The 25,297-nt window shown below is 39.1% G+C and overlaps 1 pseudogene; it reads left to right on the plus strand.

Annotated features, from left to right (window-relative positions):
- The first annotated feature begins 3,291 nt into the window (after positions 1–3,291).
- On the plus strand, positions 3,292–5,522 carry LOC107789769 (aquaporin PIP2-4-like; annotated as a pseudogene).
- The last annotated feature ends 19,775 nt before the right edge of the window (positions 5,523–25,297 follow it).

A 25,297-nucleotide genomic window follows, 5' to 3' on the forward strand; every position in this document is an offset into this window, starting at 1 on the left:
AGTTCCAATATAATATACTGGAGATTGGAGCACTGATGCTCCAATCTCCAGTATATTATGTTGGACCGGTATATTATACTGGAACTCTAATATATAATATTGGAATTCCAGTATATATACTGGAGTATTTTTACGGATTTTGAACAGTATTTTCGTTCAGATTTATCTTTACATAAAAAGAGGCTAAATTTCGATTACTTTTAAAATTGTGGCTATTTTTGAATGACCACTTGTAAATCTAACTATTTTTGAATTTCTATCAAAGCAAATTGCTTATTATGGACTGGAGAAAATAATCTTTTCTGAAAATTCCTCTATTTACCACAATATTGCATATAGTTATTTGTGGGCTTGCGGTGTTTACGCTTTTAGGTGAGTCCTCCAGTTAGATTTATCTGGCAGGCTTAGTTGGCTATAAGCCAGCCAATAATATGACAACATCGTGCCTCAAAAATTCCAAAAAGAAAGAAATGTCTTAATTTGTTGTATTTAAAGTTGTGACGATTATAAATGATTAGTGATAACTGATAAGATTAATAATTGATATTCTCATCAGATATGATTATCAGTGTCATTACCTAAAAAGGAATCGCATATTAATATAGCAATACACAATAAATGAAGGATTTAATCTTGAATTATTACACCGACCATCAGTAATAAATTTATTGTGATGTCAGTGCATAAATAACAAAAAAGAAAATCAGAATTATAATATCAGGAAAAAAGTATATCAGAAAAGTTTAGTAAATAACTTGATATGATGGTAAGTGAAGACAGCAAACTAAAGACATCATTATCTTTTTTTTGTGTGTGGGGATATTCTTTGGTTTATTTTCTTTACGATTTCTTAATTTTGATATGATAGATGATGTTTGAACCAGGAAACTCCTAATGACATAACTTGTCTTTCAATTTGGTTCGCTAATCTTCATTTTCGACTAAATTTTCTCTTGCTATATTTTTTTTATAGAAAAAATTTTGAATACACATAAGCTAGCTAGTACTTAACGTGTGTCTTTTTACAGTTTTCTTTTTATTGGCGAGCAGTAGTAAATTCACAATAATGTGTCTTAGACCATCTCTAAAGTATACACATAAAAAGTATAATTGAATTCGATCCTTTCATGTCCAAATCTCCATTTCTCTGAGATTTTGAGATGGGTATTGGATGTAACTCAAAAAATTATTTCCAGCACTTATTAACCTCTGATGTTGGAAACATGATAAAAAAAAAAAATTAATTATTCTACTAACAAATGATGAATTAGAATTTAAAGTTTATGAATTTTGAACTTGCCATCGAGTGTATAGTTTGTTATAATTACCAGATTCACAATTAAATATTAATATATATATATATATATATATATATTTATTTATTTAATAGATTTTTTAATACAAATATAAAATTTAAACAAAAATAATTTAATTCGTCTTAACGAGTAACTTATACTTTCCATCCGTCCATAGACCAAGAATAAGAGAATACTAGAAGTGAGAGCCGTTGTGTGACAACGGTGGCGGTGGGACCAATTCCACAATAGTAATATATATTGGGCGGCTTAAATTTTTAACTTAAATAATTAATCATCCCTTCTTTGCTCTTCCCCTTCGTTCTAGACTCTGCTAGCTACGGTCATCTAGATAAATGCAACTCACCTCAAGTCTCCGTATGAATCATGTCACTATGTCGCTTGCCACACATAAACCTGTGCAACAAAAATGTACAGCAAGTGTAGTACGAGTACGAAAACAACGTGTACCCAATGAGTATCACATCTAATCTCGAAGAAGTAGAGACGAGAGTTCGACTTCGACATCTACTAGTGGTCCAATAGTAATATATTATTAATGCGAGTAATCATGGATTTATTATGAACAACAATAAATTCAAATAAGTCATGAAACATGTAAGAATTCCTTTTTATTTAAAAGTCTCCGGATTCATAATCCATTAATTAACAACTATCTCAAGTCAGGGAGAGCAATATCAATATCAATAACTCTCAAGGCAAGCAATACAAGCATGCGCAAATCATGCTGAGGATGTACGACCCGATCCAACAATATTTAAACTTTGCACTGCCAGAGGGTCGAATGGCGCGAACTATAGATGTATCTATTTAATTTGCCGAGGCATTCGGCCCATTCCAGAATTTAAACACGCACAGACAATCAATGAAGAAGTCATCATGAAACAATTATCCAAAGAAAACCAATTCTCTTTTGACAATTTAGAAAAAATGAAGTTTAATTCTTTTTAGAAATCCATTTACCAATTCAATAGGATTTAAGCAATCAACTATCAATAAAGTTACAGATATTCCAAGTATAGCATGCTTTTGGGTCCTAGACTACCTGGACAATAGCATAATAGTAGCTATGCACGGACTCTCGTCACCTCGTGCATACGTAGCCCCCACAAATAGGTGCACATAACCAATTATTTTACATATGGGGACGATTCCCTCTTACAAAGTTAGAAATGAGACTCACCTCACTCCGAAGATCCATAACCGGCATTCCACGCCCTTCCGAAGACTCGAATCGATGCACAATGCTCCAAAACTAGCCAATAATTATGCAAATACATTAATACATGTTCCATTACTCATTACAATCCAATTTATAGCAACTCTTAACCCCGATCGAAAAGTTGACAAAATTTTCCTCAGGCCCACGTGCCCGGATTCCGAAATTTTTCGAAGATAAAGTTTACCCATAACCTCACGAACCCAAAATTTACTCTCATTTTCATGCCCAAAAACATTGTCAAATTCCAAGAATATCAATTTTCTAGGTTTTCCCTCAAGCCCCAAGTTTTTACAAATTTCATGCTCAACTCCGTGCATGTTTACCATGAAAATGGTAGCAATAATTAGATTTGTAAATGTGATTCTAAAAATACGTGATCTATTTTCCAGCTAGTTGTTAAAGTAGTTAATGCTAAGAACGTGAAGTATAATGATAAAATGCGAGCTAAAACGAGGCAGTAATCAAACCAAAGGGGCCTGTTATCCGAGTGCAGAGATGGTCGATGGGACCTCGGGGTCGGCATTGATATCAATCTCGAACTACCGGGGACAACCGGGCATGAGATAACTGTTAAAGGTATAATTAAATATGGCTCTTTCGGCTAATATTAAGCTATAGAATGAAGAACAAGTTAAGAAGCAATGAATACGGGGGCGACCTCGGGCCAGTACCAAGTGGTAAGGAGAACGACCGAAGATAAATGACTTTGAACCAAGGGGAATAAGCAAATTGGAGAAGAGAGAGAGAAGATATTATTGCACTTGAGTAGGATCAATGGAGCTCTGCCTTGCAAGGTGTTGGCGACCCCCCTTTTATCGAAAGGGGACGCCCAAACTTAGTACAAAATACTTAGTATGACAAAAAAGAATGAGATGTGACAGCCCGTTAGTTTTACGTCGCATGAGGGCTGGCGTCGAGCCGCTTGAATAGATTTGATCGACCCCGGGTGCATTCCTCTGGGAATTCCTGCGTTCGTCGGGGCCTTGGTCAATGTTTATACTTGGCAGGGCATCGACAGGTTTCGAGGGAAGCGACCGACTCGAGATCCTGTGCTTCCGGGGTTACTCTCCGAAGCATTACGTGGGGGTGGGGGGTGAATCGGTTCCCCGGTTTTCACTACACACAGATAGTCTCCGCATTTCTTAGAGGGAAGTGATAAGAAACAATATAAACATATCATTTCCCGATCCCCTATAGCGGTATTATGTTGATGGTGCAGCCCTCCTTTGATTCTAATATAAATACCTGCCCCTCACCTCTCACTTCTCATCACGCCAAAAAACAGAGCAGCAACAGAGTGTCGAATATATAGTTAGTGATGGGAAAAGACGTAGAAGCAGCAACAGAGTTTTCAGCAAAGGACTACACGGACCCACCACCAGCGCCCTTGATTGATTTTGAAGAGCTGAAACAATGGTCCTTTTACAGAGCTGCTATTGCTGAGTTTATAGCCACTTTGTTATTTCTGTATGTAACTGTATTCACTGTCATTGGATACAAGCACCAATCGGACGTTGATGCTAATGGCGACGTCTGTGGCGGCGTTGGCATCCTTGGTATTGCTTGGGCCTTTGGTGGCATGATCTTTGTTCTTGTTTACTGCACTGCCGGTATCTCTGGTAAGTGGGTTTTTTCAAGCTGAAACTTTTCTTTATTATTTCTCGTCTATTTATAGTAAAGATTGTCCCATCCTTGCTTTGCATAATTGTTTATTATTGTACTGATAAATTAATATGTGAATAATGCAGGAGGACACATTAACCCGGCAGTGACATTTGGGCTGTTCTTGGCAAGGAAAGTGTCACTAATCAGGGCCTTGGTGTATATGGTAGCACAGTGCTTGGGTGCAATATGTGGTGTGGGTTTTGTGAAGGCTTTTCAGAGCGCTACGACAGATATGGTGGTGGTGCTAATGAGATGGCTCCTGGCCATACAAAGGGTGTTGGTCTTGCTGCTGAGATCATTGGTACCTTTGTTTTGGTCTATGTTGTCTTCTCTGCCACTGACCCCAAAAGAAGCGCCAGAGACTCCCATGTTCCCGTAAGTATTCCATCAAATGCAATTACTTGTACTAGAGTTTAACTTTAACTACTCCCAATGTTTGAATTTATAGGAACTTGGCTGGATACCAAGTTCAATTGATAATAAACAAACTATAATATTTGTGCGGCTATAAATTTTTTAAAATTTTGTTCTAATATATAACATAATATTTGTGTGGTTTTAAAACTTCTTATTGAAAGTAAATTGCAAGTTTAAGTTTCCATATTTATAAAGAATTTTCTTTTGAAACGGACTAAAAAGAAAATATAGGTTCATATAAATTGAAACGGGGAGTATTTAATTTGCCTAGCAAGTCTGCGTTTAAGTACTTTTTGGTTGTTTCCCCTAGTGATTGTACATAATATAGCACTATTTTTAAAAAAATATATATATCTCATTTTAAGTTTTCTCCTCTAGGTGGAATGTCTTTTTTTTTTCCTCATAATTATTGTGACTAAAAACAAGACTAATTAGAGATGATTTAATCTTGTTTTTAATTTGAATGTGAAGGTATTGGCTCCACTTCCAATTGGATTCGCAGTATTCATGGTACACTTAGCCACCATTCCAATCACCGGAACCGGTATCAATCCGGCTAGGAGTTTTGGAGCAGCCGTGATTTACAACCAGGACAAGGCATGGAATGAGCACTGGATTTTCTGGGTTGGTCCATTTATCGGAGCCTTTGCTGCCGCCGCCTACCACCAGTATATCCTCCGAGCTGGTGCCGTCAAAGCTCTCGGTTCCTTCAGGAGCAATGCCTAAGACTTCTTATTGTCCAATTGATGAATAAAGGGCCTAAAATTGAATGCAAAATGAGCTATGCAAAATTGTATATAAAGAGGGTGTCTTTTTATCCCTACTATTTGTTATTTCTCCTTTGGTTTTCTTTTATATTTGTTTCTAGTTCGTATGTGTGTAAACTTCAGTTCCTTCTTTTATATCCTTTTCGTCGTAGCTCATTCTATCTTTGTGTATTTTTTTCCCCTCCTCGTAATTAAATGAAATGCTTTGTGTCTTTATCACATCAGACATAAAAATCGCTATCGTAGGCCGTAGGCTTTATCATCTACAAAATAGAGTTAAGATTCCCAAATGATCATGCAACTTGAGGAATTCACCTAATAAATTTATTTTTTATTTTTATTTTTGGAACAAAAAGTCACTAAACTATTCTTTAGGTTCTTTAATAGTCATATACACCGATAAAGAATATAAGAACCATTAAAGAAGCCTTGTTTAATATAAAAGATAAATTTATATATTTTCTCCGACCATGAAAAAGTAAATTATTTTTATGTAGAAACTTCAGGTTCAACTACCGACCCTGCACCCTTTCAATGTTCAAAATCCTACCGTTGAAAAATAGAGTCATACTTATAGATATAATAAGAACATACAACTTATTTATTTACATTGTATTTTTTTAAAGTTTAATCCATTTTGTGGTGGTCAAATGAATCTTTTTTTTCAGATTTAAATTAATTTCAAAACTGTTAGTAAGTATTGTTCTTCCCATTAGGGATGTTCATCAAAATCCGAAAAATCGAATTAAACCGAAAACTGAACCTAACCGACTATTAGATTTGGTTTGGTTTTGGTTTTAATCAAGAAATAACAAAAAAAAGCGAACCAAACCGACTATAAAAGTAGCTATTTAAATTTATTATTATACCTATATATATGTATATTTTTATATAAAGTTTCTAAAATTTTATGGTACATATTAGTCATTTATATTTTTAGTCTAGTTCTTTGCTATTATAATAATCTAATTCTTTGCCTTCTAGTTTGAGTTTGGTAGTTTTCTTTTGCTATGTACAAAAAAAATTTATTTCATGTTAAAAATAATGGATTTTTTATTGAGTACTTAAATTATTCATCACTATTTGATTCAATTATCATCAATATATCTTGGTAAATGATAGATTTCTCAAAGAGCAATTGATTTGATAGTGTTATGTTGAAAATAGTCGCCGGAATATCCGCTTGATAGTGTATGTATCATATTTAAGAAAAAATCTGATAAATAATCGAAAAACCTAAAAAACCGACAAAAACCAAATCAAAAAAAAAAAAGACTTAATTGGTTTAGTTTTGTTCCAATATTTGAAAAATTAATTGACTTGATTTGATTTCTTTTTGGAGAAAAACCGACCCAAACCAAACCATGAACACCCCTACTTCCCATTACTCTAAACATTTTGTCTTGGAGTATATTTCTACTCCTTTTGTTTGGTAGAAGGAAAGGGTTTTCATTCATTAGCTAATATGATTACATATGGACATAGTCCCGTTGGGATCCCTTGCAATTTCGCCCATAGGGCTGTTGATACTAGGATTACAATTAATAAAAGGATTTTCAAGCTCAGCCAAGCTATTAAGAACATTAATAGTTACAAGTCTAGAACTAGTTGATCCATTTTTTCCTTCATGGAGGAGCTTCAAAAAGCCGACAGTTGGGTAATTCCAAGTTGATATTGGGCTGCTGCTTGCTTGCTTGGATTCTCCAGTAGCGAAAAATTGAGCAACTTTGTTTCCTTCCCTAAAATTATGCCGGATCGGCGGATTCCCGAATCTCTTCGGCAGTCCTCTGCACTCATTAACCAAGTGAGTATAGAGGGAGCAATTGTTTTGGCCAAGTAAGCGGATGACACCCGTAGCATCAATTTTAATTTCCAAACTCTGGAAATTCTTTTCATAAGCTAATTGTAAACCAGTTCTAAAGGCCATGTAAGTAGGAGTGTAGCCATGAGATGTGTTATAGAAGCCCAGAACTCAATCCCCATGAAGGTTTTGAAAGACTCCACTAATACCTCCTTTCTTATCTTATCTTTAAAAACCATCAATGTTAAGTTTGATAGATGTTGTAGTGGGAGAATGCCATTTGATTGTGATGGATGAAGTGCGGGGGGAAGTGTAACGTGAAGAGTTGGTACAATATTTATATTCCATGCAACACATAACTATAGTATTTAAGGGAAGTTGGTTGCAGAGATTGTTAAAAGAGTTACTGTTTCTATTAATCCAAAGATACCAAATAGAAAATGGGAAGAAGACCTGCCATGGAATACTCAGATGATCAGTATTAATGTTAGCTTCTTTGAGTAAAGTAAGAAGTGTTCGGAGTAGAGATCTAATGGTAGAAAGTTTGGATGCACGTCATTCCAAAAGTTTATGGCTATTGGGCATTCAAAAAAAAGTGAGTAATAGTCTTCTCTTCTCCTTTACAAATTAAATAGGTAATGTCTATGTCAATGTCAATATAGTGGAGGTAATGCTTAGTGGGAAGTCGATTATGGGAGCTTTTCCAGAGAAGGAATCTGATTTTATGAAGCATATTTAGTTTCCAAATCCAATGGAACTTATAGTTATTGGATGATTAATAGGAAATTAGCCTATAGGCAGATTTGATAGAGAAAATATCATTTGGAGTAAGCGCCCAGATTGAAATATGTAACGACTCGGCTGGTTGTTTTGAGAGTTAGAGCTCCGATTCCCCATTAACTGCTTTTCTCGTATCTTTTTCTACTATTGTGACTTACCGGAAAGATTCGTTTTGAGTTTCGAAGTATTTTGGGACACTTAGTCCCTAAATGAGAGCTTAAGCCTTAGAATTTGAACCGGAGTCAGAACAGTATTAAGATGGCTCCAAAATAGAATACTGTCGATTCCGTTAGCTCCGTTGGATGATTTTGGGCATAGGGGCATGTGCAGATTGTGTTTTGGAGGTCTGTAGCTCAATTAGGCTTGAAATGACGAAAGTCGAATTTTTGGAGTTTTAGGCCGGTAGTGGTATTTTTTATATCAGGGTCAGAATCTGATTCCGGAAGTTGGAATAGGTCTGTAGTGTGAATTATGACTTGTGTGTAAAATTTGGGGTCAATCGGATGTGGTTTGGTAGTTTCGACATCGGTTATCGGATTTGGAAGTTTCAAGTTCTTAAAGTTTAGATTGGATGGTGGTTCGTGATTTTAGCGTTTTTTGATGTGATTTGAGGGCTTGACTAAGTTTGTATGGTGTTTTAGGATTGTTTGGTATGTTTGGTTGAGGTTCCAGGGGCCTCGGGTGTATTTCAGATGCTCAACGGGTCATTTTGGGACTTAGAGAAGTGGCAGATTTCTGGTGTTTTATTGCAGAAAAATCCTTCATCGCGTCCGTGAGAGGGGTGTCGCGATCGCGTAAAGCATCTGGGAAAGGCAGCTAAGTTGTTCTTCATATTCGTGATGTTTTTCCCGCGTTCGCGAAGGTGTGGGACCTTAAGCCTACGCGTTCACGATATAGTCCTCGCATTCGTGTAGAGGAACGTGGCAGAGGTAGCTTCCGACATTAAGCCTACGTGTTCGCGAAGAGGTTCCCACGTTCGCGAAGAGTCCGTCAGTGAAAGGTACGCATTCACGAAGGAGGAATTTTGGTCCAGTGGAAGATTGTTCATCGCGTTCGCGAAGAAGGCCGTACCTGGGGAGATTTAAAGTTCAAAAAATGAGGGTTTGAGTTCATAACACAAAATTTGATTGAGAGCTCGGTAGAAGGCGAAATTTGGAGATATTTTCAGAGGAAGTTTGTGGGTAATGATTCCTAACTCCTTTATGGTTATATCCCACTAATCTATGCTTGATTTTATCATTTAATTTTGGATTTGGGGTGGAAAATTCAAAAAATTGAGAAAAGCTCTTAGGCCGACTTTTGGGGTTTTGATCGAGATTTGGTATCAGATTTGAGTGAATTTGGTATGGTTAGACTCGTGAGTGAATGAATGTTCATAATTTGAGACTTTTACCCGATTCCGAGACATGGGCCCGGGGAGGCGTTTTGGGCGTTTTTCTATTTCCTTGCCTTAGCTTTAACTTCATTAGCTAAATTAGTTGCTTGTAGTTATATTTACGTTATGTAATTAATTTGTCTAAATTTGGGCCATCCGAATCCGTATATTCGCGGAAAGGGCATTGTTTCGGATTTAATTGAGCTTGGTTCGATGTAAGTTGCTTGTCTAACCTTATGTGGGGGAACTCCCCTTTGGATTTGGTATTGTTTGATATATGAGCGTCGTGTACGTGAGGTGACGAGTACGTACACGGGTTATTTGTGGTAAAACTCCGTTTTTCACTGAGTCATAACCTGTTTTTCTCCTTGTTTGAACTACACTAGCATATGTACTATCCTGTTTAGATTATAAAAGCATGCCTATATGTTTTAACTGCCTATTTGAACTATGTGGAGTATGTTTAGTGAAATTTCTTGCTTTTCCTTTGAATTGGACTTAGTAAAAAATGTAGATTTTCTTGCTCTAACTGTTGTTTACATTGGTTGAGCTGCATATTTACCTTAGGGACTACAGAACGGTATTTCGAAAGATTCCCCAGCACTGCATAATTACTTTGGGGCTACAGAACGGTATTCTAGGAGATTCCCGTATACATTTACGTTTGGAAATATGGGACGGTATCCTGGGAGATTCCCTATTGTTACCATTGTGTTTCTGAGTTGTTGTTCTTCTATGCTTATTTCCTGGTTAAATTTCAATACTTATTTCTTTACTACGATGTTTCTTTCTATTAAATTTTATTATATTCAAACAAGTAGGGCCTTGACTTGATCTCGTAACTACTTGATCGAGGTTAGGCTTGGCACTTACTGGGAACAGTTGTAGTGTACTCATGCCCTTTCCTGCATATTTTTTCGTGTGCAAATCCAGGTACTAGCTATCAGCCTCGAGTCTAATTGTGTGGTTGCTGTTTTAGGAGACTTCAAGGTACATTTAGATCTCGGAGTCCCCTTCTATCCCCTTATATTGATTTCCCCCTATATTGATTTCCCCTTGTTTTCTTCGGACATAATGTATAGAGAAGTTAGAAACTCTTAGAAGCTTGTGACATTGCGACATTCTGGGTTTTGGGAAAATTGATTATTGTATATGCCGAGCAGCATCGTTTCTGCTTATTAACTATATTCATTAGATGTTATCTTTGTGTTTCTATTTCATTTTCGCAGTATTAGGCTTACTTAGTCGTAGAGACTAGGTGTCATCCCGGTAGCTCACAGAGGGAGAACTTGGGTCATGACAAGTTAGTATCAGAGCTCTAGGTTCATAGGAGTCATTAGTCACAAGCCATTTTATTTGTCTCGCGGATCAGTACGGAGACATCTGTACCTATCATTGGGAGGCTATGGAACTATTGGAAAATTTTGACTTCATTTGATTGCGAGATTATTGACTTCAAAATTCTAAACTTTTGTCTTCTATTCTCTCACATATGGTGAGGATACATGCTACCAGAGATGACTAGGCACCCGTGCCCCCTATTGGAGTTGCCCAAGGCCGGGGCCGGTGTAGATGTCGAGGACGTGCACGTGGTGTAGCCAGATCACCCACGCGAGCTACTGTAGAGGATTCACCAGTAGCTCCAGTCGAAGCAAAGGCACCTGATACGCCTACTACTACTACTACTACTACTACTACTCCAGCTCTCTAAGAGACCCTTTCATAGTTCATGAGCATGCACAAAACTCTAGCTCATACAGGGTTGATTCCCCTTGCTGCAGCCACATCTCAGGCCGGGGGAGAAGCACAGTCTTCTGCCACCCGCACTCCAGAGCATCGGGTTCAGGTTGATCAGATCCCAGAGGTTATACCAGTACCGCACGTAGCCCCAGTTCAGCCTGAGGGTAGGGCTATAGCTTCAGAGGAGGAGCAGCAAAAGCTTGAGAGGTACAAGAAATACGTCCCTCCTACATTTAGTGGTCTAGAATCAGAGGATGCTCAGGGATTTGTTGAGGAGTGCCATCGTATCCTCCATGCTATGGGCATAGTAGAGTCGAGTGGGGTTTCTTTCAATGCCTTTCAGCTTCGAGGAGTAGCCTATCAGTGGTGGCTTACTTATGAGTTGGACAGTCCAGTTGATGAAGCTTCCCTTACATGGACTCCATTCTCTAGCATGTTTTTGAGAGAGTATGTCCCTCAGAGCCTCAGGGACGCTTGGAGCGTGGAGTTTGAGCAGTTACGTCAGGGTAGCATGATTGTTTCAGAGTATGCAGTCGGTTTCAATGACTTGGATAGACATGCACCGGTTTTGGTTTCTATAGTTCGAGAGAGGGTTTGCCGATTTATTGAGGGGCTCATTCCCAACATCAGGACTAGCATGGCCTAGGAGTTAGAGATGGATATCGCGTATCATCATGTGGTGATTATTTCTAGGATAGAAGAGGGCATGCTTGCTCGGGATATGGATTAGAGGGAGGCCAAGAGGTCTCAAGAGTTGAGCCATTATTCTGGTGCCCGTGCCCCAACTGTGGTTCATCATGGTAGGGGTTATGTAAGTCGCCCCATTTATTCAGCTCTTCCAGCAGCCAGTGGTATTCCAGCTCCTCCTAGACCTCATGAGCCTTATTATGCACCTCTAGTATCTAGTGTGCCTTCTGCACGGGGTGCTATCACTGGTCAGTCTAACAGACCTGGCTCGATCCACTCATAGCTGCCACATCCTCCCAAAGTTTGTATTGAGTGTGGCGGCACTCGCCATATGGTGAGGGATTGCCCCAGCCTTAGGAGGGATGCACCTTCATAGACTTCTCATCCACAGCGTGCTCTACCAGGTCCTCAGGCTATGATTACAGCACCACCTGCCACCCCACCTACTCAGCCAGCCCGAGGTGGAGGTTGGGGTGGTAGAGGTTGCCCTAGAGGGGGAGGCCAGGCTAGATACTATGCACTTCCTGCTCGTATAGAGGTTGTTGCTTTCGATTCTATCATTACAAGTATTGTTCCAGTCTGTCATAGAGATGCATCAGTTCTATTCGATCTAGGCTTCACTTATTCTTATATGTCATCTTATTTTGCCTCGCATTTGGGCATATCTCAGGATTCTTTGAGTTCCCCTATTTATGTTTCTACTTTTGTGGGACATTCTCTTGTTGTGGACCACATGTATCGGTCGTGTTTGATTACTCTTAGTAGTTTTGAGACCATAGCAGATTTGTTATTTATCAGTATGGTAGATTTTGATGTTATCTTGGGCATGGACTTGTTGTCGCCCCATTATACTATTTTTGATTGTCACACAAAGACCGTTATGCTGGCTATGCCAGGTTTACCATTATTAGAGTTGAGGGGTACCTAAGATTACACTTCCAACAGGGTTATTTCATTTCTTAAACCTCAACAAATGGTTGAGAAAGGGTGTGACGCGTATCTAGCCCATGTGAGAGATGTCAGTATTGATACCCCTACAATTAATTCAGTCCCAGTAGTGAGAGACTTCCCATATGTGTTTCCAGCTGATCTTGCAGGCATGCCTCCCGATAAAGACATTGATTTTGGCATTAATTTGTTGTCGGGTACTTAGTCCATCTTTATTCCTCCTTATCATGTGGCCCCTCTTAAGTTGAAGGAGTTAAAGAAACAGTTGCAAGAATTTTTTGATAAGGGCTTCATTCGGCCCAGTGTATCACCTTGGGGTGCTCCTGTCTTGTTTGTGAAGAAAAAAGATAGTTCTATGTATATATGCATTGATTATCGCTAGTTGAACAAAGTTACAGTGAAGAACCGATATCCTTTGCCTCGTATTGATGACCTATTTGACCATTTACAAGGTGCCCGAGCATTTTCCAAGATTGACTTGCATTCAGGTTATCATCAGTTGAAGATTCGGGAGCTAGACATTCCGAAGACTGCTTTCAGGACTCGATATGGCCATTACGAGTTCCTTGTTATATCATTTGGGCTGACCAATGGCCCCAGCAATATTTATGCATTTGATGCATAGTGTATTCTGGCCTTATCTAGACTCGTTTGTCATTGTCTTTATTGATGACATTCTGGTATATTCCTGGAGTTGGGAAGATCATGAATAGCATCTGAGGACTGTGATTCAGACCTTGAGAGAAAAGAAATTATATGCAAAGTTCTCAAAATGTGAGTTCTAGTTAGATTCCAAATCATTCTTGGGTCATGTGGTATTGAGTGAAGGGAACAAGGTTGATCCGAAGAAAGTGGAAGCAGTACAAAGTTGGCCCAGACCATCCTCAGCTACGGAGATCCGGAGATTCCTTGGTTTGGCGGGGTAGTACCATCAATTTGTTGAGGGATTTTGATCTATTGCAGCACCCATGACCAGGCTGACCCAAAAGGGTTCTCCATTTAGGTGGACGGAATAGTGAGGATAGCTTTCAAAAGCTCAAGACAGCTTTGACTACAACCCCAGTATTAGTATTGCCTTCAGGTTCGGGGTCTTATACAATTTATTGTGATGCATCACGAGTTGGCCTTGGTGCTGTGTTGATACAGGACCATAGGGTGATTGCCTACGCGTCCAGACAGCTGAAGGTGTATGAAAAAAACTATCATGTCCACGACCTTGAGTTAGATGCTATTGTGCATGCCTTGAAGATTTAGAGGCACTATTTATAGGGTGTCCCTTGTGAGATCTACACTAATCACCAGAGTTATCATCATCCGTTCAAGCAAAATGATCTTAACTTGCATCAGAGGAGGTGGTTACAGCTGCTTAAGGATTATGATATCACCATTTTGTACCACCCGGGGAAGGCCAATGTGGTGGTCGTTGCTTTGAGTCGTTGGGAAGAGAGTTTGGGGAGTTTAGCTTATCTACCAGCAGCAGAGAGGCCCATGGCATTGGTGTTCAATCCTTAGCAATCTAGTTTGTGAGATTGGATATTTCTGAGCCTAGTCGAGTATTGGCTTGTGTGGTCTCTCAGTCTTCTCTTTATGATTATATCAGGGAGCGTCACTATGATGACCCTAGTCTGTTTGTCCTTAAGGACACAGTCTAGTTCGGTGATGCCAAGGAGGTCACTATTGGGGATGATGGTGCATTGAGAATGCAGGGCAGACTATATGTGCCTAATGTAGACATTTTGCGTGAGTTGATCCTTAGAGGAGGCCCATAGCTCCCAGTACTCTATTCATCTGGGTGCCGCGAAGATGTATCAGGACTTGAGGTAGCATTATTGGTGGCATAGAATGAAGAAAGACATAGTGGAGTATGTAGATCGATGTCTAAATTGCAAGCAGGTGAAGTATGAGCATCAGCGACTGGGTGGATTGCTTCAGAAGTTAGAGATTTCGGAGTGGAAATGAGATCTGATCACTATGGATTTCGTTGTTGGACTCCCACGGACTCAGCGGAAGTTTGATGCAGTTTGGGTGATTGTGGATAGACTGACCAGGTCAGCTCATTTCCTTCTTGTGATGACTACCTATTCTTCCGAGCAGTTGGCCCAAGTTTATATCCGTGTGATTGTCAGACTTCATGGCGTGCCGGTTTCAATCACTTCAGATAGAGGTACTCAGTTTACATCACGGTTCTGGAGGGCCGTACAACATGAGTTGGGTACTCGGGTGGAGTTGAGCATAACATTTCACCCTCAGACGGACGGGCAATCTGAGTGTACTATTCATATTTTTGAGGATATGCTTCGTGCGTGTGTGATGGATTTTGGGGGTTCTTGGGATCAATTCTTGCCCCTTGCAGAGTTTGCCTACAACAACAGTTATCAGTCCAGCATTCAAATGGCACCGTATGAGGCTCTGTATGGTAGGCGGTGTCGGTCCCCGGTGGGTTGGTTCGAGCGGGGCGAGGCCAAATTATTACGTACAGGATGCCATGTAGAAGGTTAAGGTGATTCAGGATAGACTTCGCACACCCTAGTCCAGACAGAAGAGTTATGCAAACCGTATGGTTCGCGATGTGGCATTCATGGTCGGAGAGCGGGTCTTGCTCTGGGTTTTGCCTATGAAAGGCGTTATGAGGTTTGGAAAAAAGGGCAAGGTGAGCCCAAGGTTTATTAGTCATTTTGAGGTGTTGTGGCTTGTTGGGGAGGTTGCTTATGAGCTTGCCTTACCTCCCATCCTAGCAGGAGTTCATCCGGTATTTCATGTTTCGATGCTCCGAAGATATCGCGGTGATCTATCTCACGTGTTTGATTTTAGTTCAGTCCAGTTGGACAAGGATCTGTCCTATGTTGAGGAGCCAGTGGCTTTTGTGGACAGGCAGGTTTGAAAGCTGAGGTCAAAGAACATTGCATCTGTAAAGGTTCAGTGACGGGGTCAGCCGGCCGAGGAGGCGACTTGGGATATCGAGAAGGATATGCGCAGCCATTATCCTCATTTTTTCACCACTTTAGGTATGTCTCTATTCTCGTTCGAGGATGAACGATTCTTTTAAGAGGGGAGGATGTAACGACCCGGACGATCATTTTGAGAGTTAGAGCCCCAATCCCCCCATTAACTGCTTTTTTCGTATCTTTTCTACTATTGTAACTTGCCGGGAAGATTCGTTTTGAGTTTTGAAGTATTTCAGGACACTTAGTCCTAAATGATAGCTTATGTCTTAGAATTTGGACTGTAGTCGGAACTGCGTAAAAACGGCTCCGGAATGGAATTTCATCAATTCCGTTAGCTCTGTTGGGTGATTTTGGTCTTAGGGGTGTGTTAGGATTGTGTTTTGGAGATCCGTAACTCATTTAGGTTTGAAATGGCGAAAGTCGAATTTTTTGAGTTTTGAGCTAGTAGTGGAATTTTTGATATCGAGGTCGAAATCTGATTTCGGAAGTTGGAGTAGGTCCATAGTGTGAATTATGACTTGTGTGCAAAAGTTGGGGTCAATCGGACATGGTTTGGTTGGTTTTGGTATCGGTTGTCGAATTTGGAAGTTTCAAGTTCTTAAAGTTTAGATTGGAGGGTGATTCACGATTTTAGCGTTGTTTGATGTGATTTGAGGGCTCGACTAAGTTTTTATGGTGTTTTCCAATTGGTTGGTATGTTTGGTTGAGGTCTTGGGGGCCTCGGGTGTGTTTCAGGAACTCAATGGGTCATTTTGGGACGTAGAGAAGTTGCAGATTTTTGGTGTCTTGTTGCAGAAAAATCCTTCATCGCATTCGCGAGAGGGGTCTCGCGATCGCGTAGAGCATCTAGGAAAGGCATCTAAGTTCCTCTTAGCATTCGTGAAGGTGTGGGACCTTAAGCCTACACGTTCGCGATATGGTCTTCGCATTCGCGTAGAGGAACGGGGCAGAGATAGCTTCCAACATTAAGCCTACGCATTCGCGAACAGGTTCTTGCGTTCGTGAAGGGTCCGTCAGTGAAAGTTAGGCGTTTGCGAGAGGCTCCTAGCATTTGCGAAGGAGGAATTTTGGGCCAGTGGAAGATTGTTCATCGTGTTCGCGATGGTGATGTCGCGTTCACGAAGAAGGGCGTACCTGGGCAGATTTAAAGATCAAAAAATAAGGGTTTGAGTTCATAACACAAATTTGATTGAAAGCTCAGTAGAAGGCAAAATTTGGAGAGATTTTCGGAGGAAGTTTGTGGTTAATGATTCCTAACTCATTTATGATCATATCCCACTAATCTATGCTTGATTTCATCATTTAATTTCGATTTTGGGGTGGAAAATTGGGTAAAATTGAGAAACGTTCTTAGGCCGAATTTTAGGGTTTTGATCGAGATTTTTGTATCCGATTTGAGTGAATTTGGTATGGTTAGACTCGTGAGTGGATGGGTGTTCATAATTTGTAGCTTTTACCCAATTCCGAGATGTGGGCCCGGAGAGGCTTTTTGGGCGTTTTTCTATTTTCTTGCCTTAGCTTTGATTTTATTAGCTAGATTAGTTGCTTGTAAATATATTTATGTTATGTAATTGATTTGGCTAGATTTGGGCTATCTGGAGCCGGATATTCGCGGAAAGAGCATTATTTCGGATTGAATTGAGCTTGGTTCGAGGAAAGTGGCTTGCCTAACCTTGTGTGGGGGAACTCCTCTTAGGATTTGGTACTATTTGATATATGAGCGCCGTGTACGTGAGGTGACAAGTACGTGCACGAGCTATTTGTGGTAAAACTCCGTTTTTCACTTAGTCATAACTTATTTTTCTTCTTGTTTGAACTACACTAGCATATGTACTATCCTATTTAGATTAGAAAAGCATGCCTATGTGTTTTAACTGCCTATTTGAAATCAGTGCAACATATTTATTGAAATTTCTTACTTTTCCTTTTAATTGGACTTAGTCAAAATTGTAGGTTTCTTGCTGTAACTGTTGTTTACATTGGTTGAGCTGCATATTTACTTTAGGGACTACAGAATGGTATTCCGGGAGATCCTCCTATACCGTATGTTTATTTTGGGACTAGAACGGTATTCTAGGAGATCCCCCAGCACTGTATATTTACTTTGGGACTAGGAACGGTATTCCGGGAGATCCCTCTACACATTTACATTTGGAACTACGGGATGGTATCCCGGGAGATTCCTTATTGTTACCCTTGTGTTTCTGAGCTGTTGTTCTTCTATGCTTATTTCTTGGTTAAAATTTCAGTACTTATTTCTTTATCGCGACATTACTTTCTGTTAAATTTTATTATATTTAAACTAGTAGGGCCGTGACCCGCTCTCGTCACTACTCGACCGAGGTTAGGCTTGACACTTACTGGGAATAGTTGTGGTGTACTCATGCCCTTTCCTGCACATGTTTTCCGTGTGCAGATCCAGGTACTAGCTATCAGCCTCGAGTCTAGTTGCGTGGTTGCTGTTTCAGGAGACTTCAAGCTACATTTGCCGCGTCCGTAGATTTTGGAGTCCCCTTCTATCCGCTTATGTTGATTTTCCCCTTGTTTTCTTCAGACATAATGTATAGAGTAGTTAGAAACTCTTAGAAGCTTGTGACATTGCGACATTTCAGATTTTCGGAAAAAGTGATTATTGTATATGCCAAACGACATCGTTTCAGCTTATTAACTATATTCGTTAGCTGTTATCTTTGTGTTTCTATTACATTTCTGCAATATTAGGCTTACCTAGTCATAGGGACTTGGTTCCTTCACGATAGTTCACGGAGGGAGAACTTGGGTCGTGACACGCGCGGTGTGATAAGGTGGGCTAAAAGGCGGAAAGCTATTTCGGAAAAATAATTTTCAAAAGTAAAATGCAAGGCTCCCGCGGATTGTTTTAGAGGCCCTTGGATTATAGTATTTAAGGGAGGGAGATTAGGTATCCAAGCAGAAAGCTAACAATTGATATTTCCTAGTCTAACTACCCATTCAAGACCTTTAATACAGAATTTTCAACCAGTCAGTATGTTGTTCCATATGAAAAGTGAGGGGTGGGATTTCTCTTGTGACTATATTGGCTATAAGTGTAGTGGCCCAAATGGAGAATGTGTTGGTGAAGAGCCGCCAAGAGAGACTAGCGAGTGAGGCCATTTAACGGAGCTTGTTTGGGTTGGGTAACAGAGTCCCATTTGATGTAGTGGATTTTCTTTTCAAAGTGTTAGTGTCCCAAATGAAGTCTCTTTAGATTTTATCGATTTGTTGGAGTGTGAAAAATACAAGTAGGATGAATTGCATTAAGTGATTTGGGATGGAGTTAAGCGTTGATCCAGCTAATGTTGTTCTCCCCGCAATCGAAAGAAAGTTGGTTTTCCAGCTAGTTAGTTTAGAATTCATGTTATCAATGATGTAGCGTAAGTAAGAAGCCTTAGGTTTGCGAGTGAAGGTAGGGAAGCCTAAGTATTTTCCAAAGTTGGGTTAAACTTGATAGGATCCTAAAAACCAATGTTATATTGCTGACATATGTATTTGAAGAGTAGCTCATACATAGGATAAAAAGATATGGTGACATTGGGTCACCTTGCCTAATGCCCTTAGATGGATAAAAACAAGTTGGTTTTAGACCCATTAACTAAAATAGCAATTCTTGTGATGCTAATATAACTCATGAGAAATTTGGTGATTCGCGGAGGAAATTTAAAGAAGAGAAGGGTTCGGTATATGAAGGACCATTCTTTTGGCCTTTTCAAGATCGAGTTTTAAGAGCACTTTACACTGGCGACTCTTAATCTTTTGGAAATGGTTAATAATATCTTGAATTATTATAGCATTATCATTTATCACTAGTTCATCTGCCTTTAAGAAAACTAGATTAATAGGGGCCAATTAGATTATCAAGGGAGGGCTTAATTCTATTAACAATCTTTGTAATTACATTATAGATGGTGTTGCAAAGGCCTATAAGGCGAAAATTATTGAGATTGTTTGCATTATGGAATTTCGGAATTTCGGATGATATAGGTAGCGTTAAGCGTTTCTGGAATAGAAAGGTTTTGAAAGATGTTGTGGCAAAATGTCAAAACATATCCTGACCACATGCCAAATTTTTTTATAAAAGAAAGGGTGAATTCCGTCAAGGCTTGGCACCTTAAAAAGTTTAAAAGAAAAAAATGCACGGACAATTTCAAAATCCTGCAACGGTCGGTCTAGTTCTGTAAGATCTATGTGTTGGGTTTAGAATTTTAATGATGATTGGTAACAAAAAGCCTTGACCAATGCAATTCTACTTTGTGTGCAGATTCGCAAGAAAGCAACGGCTATGAAGAACACAAGGAATGAAAGAAAATCATTGTACATCGAAGGGAGCCAACGACTATGATATTCAAACTCTAATCAAAGGTATACCAGGAAGGAAAGAGAATCAATCAAACAAGCTAAGGATTCTTGAGTATACAAGGAAGGAAAGAGAATCAATCAAGAGAAATCAACAGAAGTATTTAAGAGAAGTCAATTGGATAGATGAAGGAGTCAAACTACAAACTAAGAATGAATTTCGCTATACCTCACAAGCTAGATTCATGAGGCTACCCTTATGTCCTACTCTTAGAAGATTATTCTTCACAAGAAAAAGTCCTACAATCAATGATCTTCCATATTCTCAAAAAGAGGAATTAGAAGCTTCATTGAGCACTATTAAAAAGAGAAGGAAGGACAAGGAAGCTCACGCAACTTAACACCTATTTTCTATATCTTTCTAGTCCTTAGTACAAATACTGTATTCTTAAGTTTACAAGTGTCACAAAGGATAGGAAGAGTTAGAAAATAAAATAAGAGTTGTGTCAAGTTTAGAAAAAAACTGTTGAATATCGTTGGTGGTAAACGAACTAAAACCACTATTGTTGTAACGACTTATTGAAGATCTAAGATAACCTTTGTGACCTAAGAGAACTGGATGTAGGTACCACATCAGTACTGAACGAGTATAAAATTTCTGTGCCTTTATTATTTTTATTCTGCACAATATACTTATGCTGCAAATTGAGCCTGCTGGAAAAGTTTAGTCTACTAATTTCAAAAAATCCCCCTCATATTGGTCCCAAAAATTTAAAATTTGAGCACTGTATACTAGCTCGCATTATTGTTACCACCCTGTTACCCCGTGCTGGTTCTCTTAGCACCTTGTCTATCAGATATGTGTTTGTTCTAAATTGTCTTGTGAATGGAAAGGCTATTAACTTGTTTGCTTGGGTACGTCAGTAGATGCTTGAAATCATCAGGGATGTTTCGTCATCTGCTAACAAATTTGCCTTATGATTTATTAATCTCTCGTATTTTGCAGGTTATGAAAGCAATTTGTCTCCCTATGCCTCTAAGATTATCTCCAACACCTATGACAAGACTGTCTTTGCTATGATGGGGTAGATTCTGGTTGAGGGAACTTGGTTCAGAAGGTCAAGGCACCAGAACCGACTCCTGAATGGGGCACTGGAGGCATTAAGTCTGAAGCAAGCAAATCCTCTCCCTCAGAACATATGCTACTGATGCAGCAAAATATTGTAGGTATCAAGGAATTGCTAACTTCCATGCAGGAACAAGTGGACAAGATCAGGGAAGTGACAAAGGAAACTAGAGCAGATGTGGCCAGATTAAGGATCACCCTTCAAGCCACAAAAAGGCAAGGGATCAGGGCTATGCATGATGTGACTGAGAAGTTGATCAAATTCACCAAGGAGATTGATGTCTCATATGATAGATTTTGCACCAAAGAGATCAACACTTTAAAGTATTTTCGTGGAAGGAACTAATTGGCTGGGTTGTTTCAACAATCTTTTCTTTGATAAAACTTTGCTTTTGGTTGTGTTTGGATGGACATACAATCGACTAGGCCACTTTTGCCTACTATAACTGTTAGATGTATATTGTTAACATCTAATTTTGTCCCCCCTTTCTTTTAAACTATTTCTTTAAACTTCTAATATTACTAATAATTTAAGAATAATTATTTTACAGTTGTTATCCCAAAATAGACCTAATTAGTATAACTATCCCTATTATTATTGTTGTTGTTGTTGTTGTTGTTGTTGTTGTTGTTGTTGTTGTTGTTAGTGTTATTATTATTATCATCATCATCATCATCTTCACCATAATCATCATTAGATATTGCTATTATGTCACGATCTGGATTTCCCAACCTCAAGATTCGTGATGGCGCCTACTCATGAAAGCTAGGCAAGCCGAGTGTAATAGATTCATTAACCTTTTTACTTATCATTTTTATCAGTTCAATATAATAGGTGATCAACAGCGGAATAGTTATAATAAACAGAAATACAGAAGATGAAAACTAATAGTTTAACCATATACTAGTACAGAATCCAACATACAACTCTACCCAGAAATTGGTGTCATGATAATTAGGGATTCTAGTTCATTTTACACTCCATTTTGCTTGAGTCTTGATTGAAAATGAATACAAAATAGTCTCAAAGGCTTACATGTTGTACTTGTTTACAGGGTTTGGTCAAAAAGGTGACAATTAGTCAAAACCAGCCCAAAAAGGAGTGAAACATGCACAAGTACCAAGAACAAGTTCAAGCACAGTTAAAATAGATCCACTGCGGCCGCAATCCATTTAGTGCGATCCGTAGTGAGGAGATTCAGAGAGGTGCAGTTTTTGGTAACTCAAGCACTGCAGCCGCAAACCATTTTGTGCGGACCGCAGTAGCCTCACCGCGGCCGCATTTATTTTGTGCGTCCGCAGAGATGAGATTTAGAGAGTTATGAAAAATGGAGATTAAAGCTAGCGCGGTCCGTAAGCCATTTTGTACGGACCGCATTGAAGCCACCGCGGCCGCGATGCATTTTATGCAGCCCGTGGTAGCCAGATTTAGAGAATGCAGAATCGAGCCAAAAGGCCTTAGCGCGGTTCGCGATGCATTTTGTGCGGACCGCAATACCTCGTCAGGTGTATTTTTGTCCAGAAAATTCGGCCCAGTATAAATACTTTATTTTCACATTTAGGGCATCTTTTTGTAATATAACATTCAACTGAGCACGTGAATAGTGGTTATTGACTATTTTGAGTAATTTTATAGTGGGTTTATCATTGAATCTTCAATTATTAGCTTATAATTGAATCTTACGGGTTATTCTTCATCTATTTTTTTGTTTTCTTCCATTATTATGAGTAGTTAGACCCATTAGCTAAGGTTGTGTGTGGGTATTTGATGGGTATTTTGATTTAAGGTTTAGATGTTTATGGGTAGTTGATATTTGGACTAATTTGTGTTTTCCATGTTGAATTAGTGGTTACAAACACTAATATGTGCCTATTTGACTTGGGTTCTTCTTGAGAAAGAGAGTTTGAGTCTAGGAAAATCAGTCTAATAAGGAATTGGGATGTAATCAAGAGATTGATAGTCCCAATTAAAGGGTTAAACCTAGAGATAGTAATACCCGACTTGAGCCTATATTGCTTGCACAATTTTGACATCCAATTGGTCTTGAGAAAGTCAATTAGAGCAAAGTCACTTAAGCTAACGAGAGGTATAGAGTGAGTAATTCCGTGCATTGGCTATATCACAATCCCCAACATAACGTCTTTGCCTTAGGCTTTAGATCCCGTCAAGTATTCACCTAGGAGAAGGTCACTTCCCTAGTGCCTCTTTAACTAATTAGAAAACCCTACAAGAAATTATTCTTAGGTTAATTTAGCTTATCATTAGCCTAAATATTAGAAGTAATATCCAACCAAAAGATGATTGGAAGAGTAATTAAGAGCACTACGCATTTCTAGTTTAGATAGGAACCCAATTCCCACTTCTAGCTCCCTGTGGATTTGATCCCGACTATCTCGGGTAAAAGCTGCTTCGACCGCTCTCGCCACTTCGTAGTGGTGTAGGGTTGGCCACGATCATGTCACAATGTCACGGACTATCTACGAATACTACAAACAGTGGTCTGAAAGATAAATACAAAGTGGTCTCTGAAGTATATAAAAGAAACAGAATGGAAAGATATAAGGAGACGACAAGGCCTGCGGACTCTTGTAGAACTACCTCGAGTCTTCGCCACTAGACTGAAGGCAGCAACCTCACTGTGGTCCAAAAGTTGCAGCATCGGGATCTACACACAGTGTAGAGTTTAGTATCAGCACACCCAACCCCATGTGATGGTAAGTGCCTAGCCTAACCTCGACGAAGTAGTGACGAGGCTAGTACAAGACTACTAAATAAACTTGCGCATTTATATCATATACAACAAATAATAACAACAAAAACTGGCAGTTAAAGATTGGAAGCAAAACATGTTGCGGGGAATATCAAGTACAATAGAATTTCAGTAAAGAAACATAAGAAACACCAAAATTCAACTGTAAGCAAGAATAAGGAGAAACAATATCAAGTGCACGACATCACCCTTTGTGCTTTTACTCTCATTCTCACCATAAGAATCAATATAATCGGCACGACATCACCCTTCGTGCTTGTACCTCACATAATCATGGCACGGAATTATCATTTGTGCATTATCGCTCATATCATGGCACGACATTGTATATCGTGCGGCACGGCATTGTATATCGTGCGGCACGGCATCACCCTTCGTTCTTTTAACTCACAATATCGGCATGGCATCAACCTTCGTGCATTAACACTATCAAAATCACGCACGACATCACCCTTAGTGCTTTACACCCTTCCTCACCTAAGCAACAATCACAAAGCAATTTGGGCAAGGGAATCAATAATATCACAATAAAATCCCGGCAAGGGAACAATAGCATATCAATAATATCCCGACAAGGGAAACAATATCATGAGTAATAACATCCCGACAAGGGAGATAATATCAAAAGTAATAACATCCCGAAAAGGAAGACAATATCATAAACCTCTTCTCTTTTCCAAAACTACTTCACAACTCAATTCTCAACTTGAGCCAATGCTCTACAATGTTCAATTACCAAGAATACTTCCATAAACTTTGTTCAACATTAGAAATCATCATATTAAGTATGAACAACACAAATGGAGTCACATAAATCATAATATAAGACTCACGGGCATGCTTGACACCGACGTATAGATACTCGTCACCACACCTATACGTCGTACTCATCAATTAACACATAGAAAATAAGACACAACTCCTAATCCCTCAAGCTAAGGTTAGACCAAACACTTACCTCAATGCCACGACACAATTCAAGCCTCAACTACCGCTTTACCTCTTGTTTCCACCACCAATTCGATTGTATCTAACCACAATTTACTTAACAATATCAACAAATGCTAAATGAATCAATTCTAATGCATGAAAATAGGTTTTCTAATGATTTTCCCAAAAAGTCAAAAATCGACCCCGGGCCCACATGGTCAAAACCCAAGGTTCGAACCAAAACCTGATCATCCATTAACCCACGAACTCAAATATATAAATTGTTTTGAAAACAGACTTCAAATCGAGGTCAAAACCCCCAAAATTTAAAAATCCTAAGTTCTACCCAAAATTACCCAATTTTCCATAAAAACCCCTTGATTTTAAATTGAAATCATGTAAAAAGATGTTATAGATTGAAGAAAGTGAGTTAGAAATGACTTACAATTGATTTGGAGAAAACTTTTCTTTGAAAAATTGCCCAAGAGAGCTTAGG

The sequence above is a fragment of the Nicotiana tabacum genome, chromosome 8 (genome assembly GCF_000715075.1).
Source record: "Nicotiana tabacum cultivar K326 chromosome 8, ASM71507v2, whole genome shotgun sequence".
Classification (NCBI taxonomy): domain Eukaryota; kingdom Viridiplantae; phylum Streptophyta; class Magnoliopsida; order Solanales; family Solanaceae; genus Nicotiana; species Nicotiana tabacum.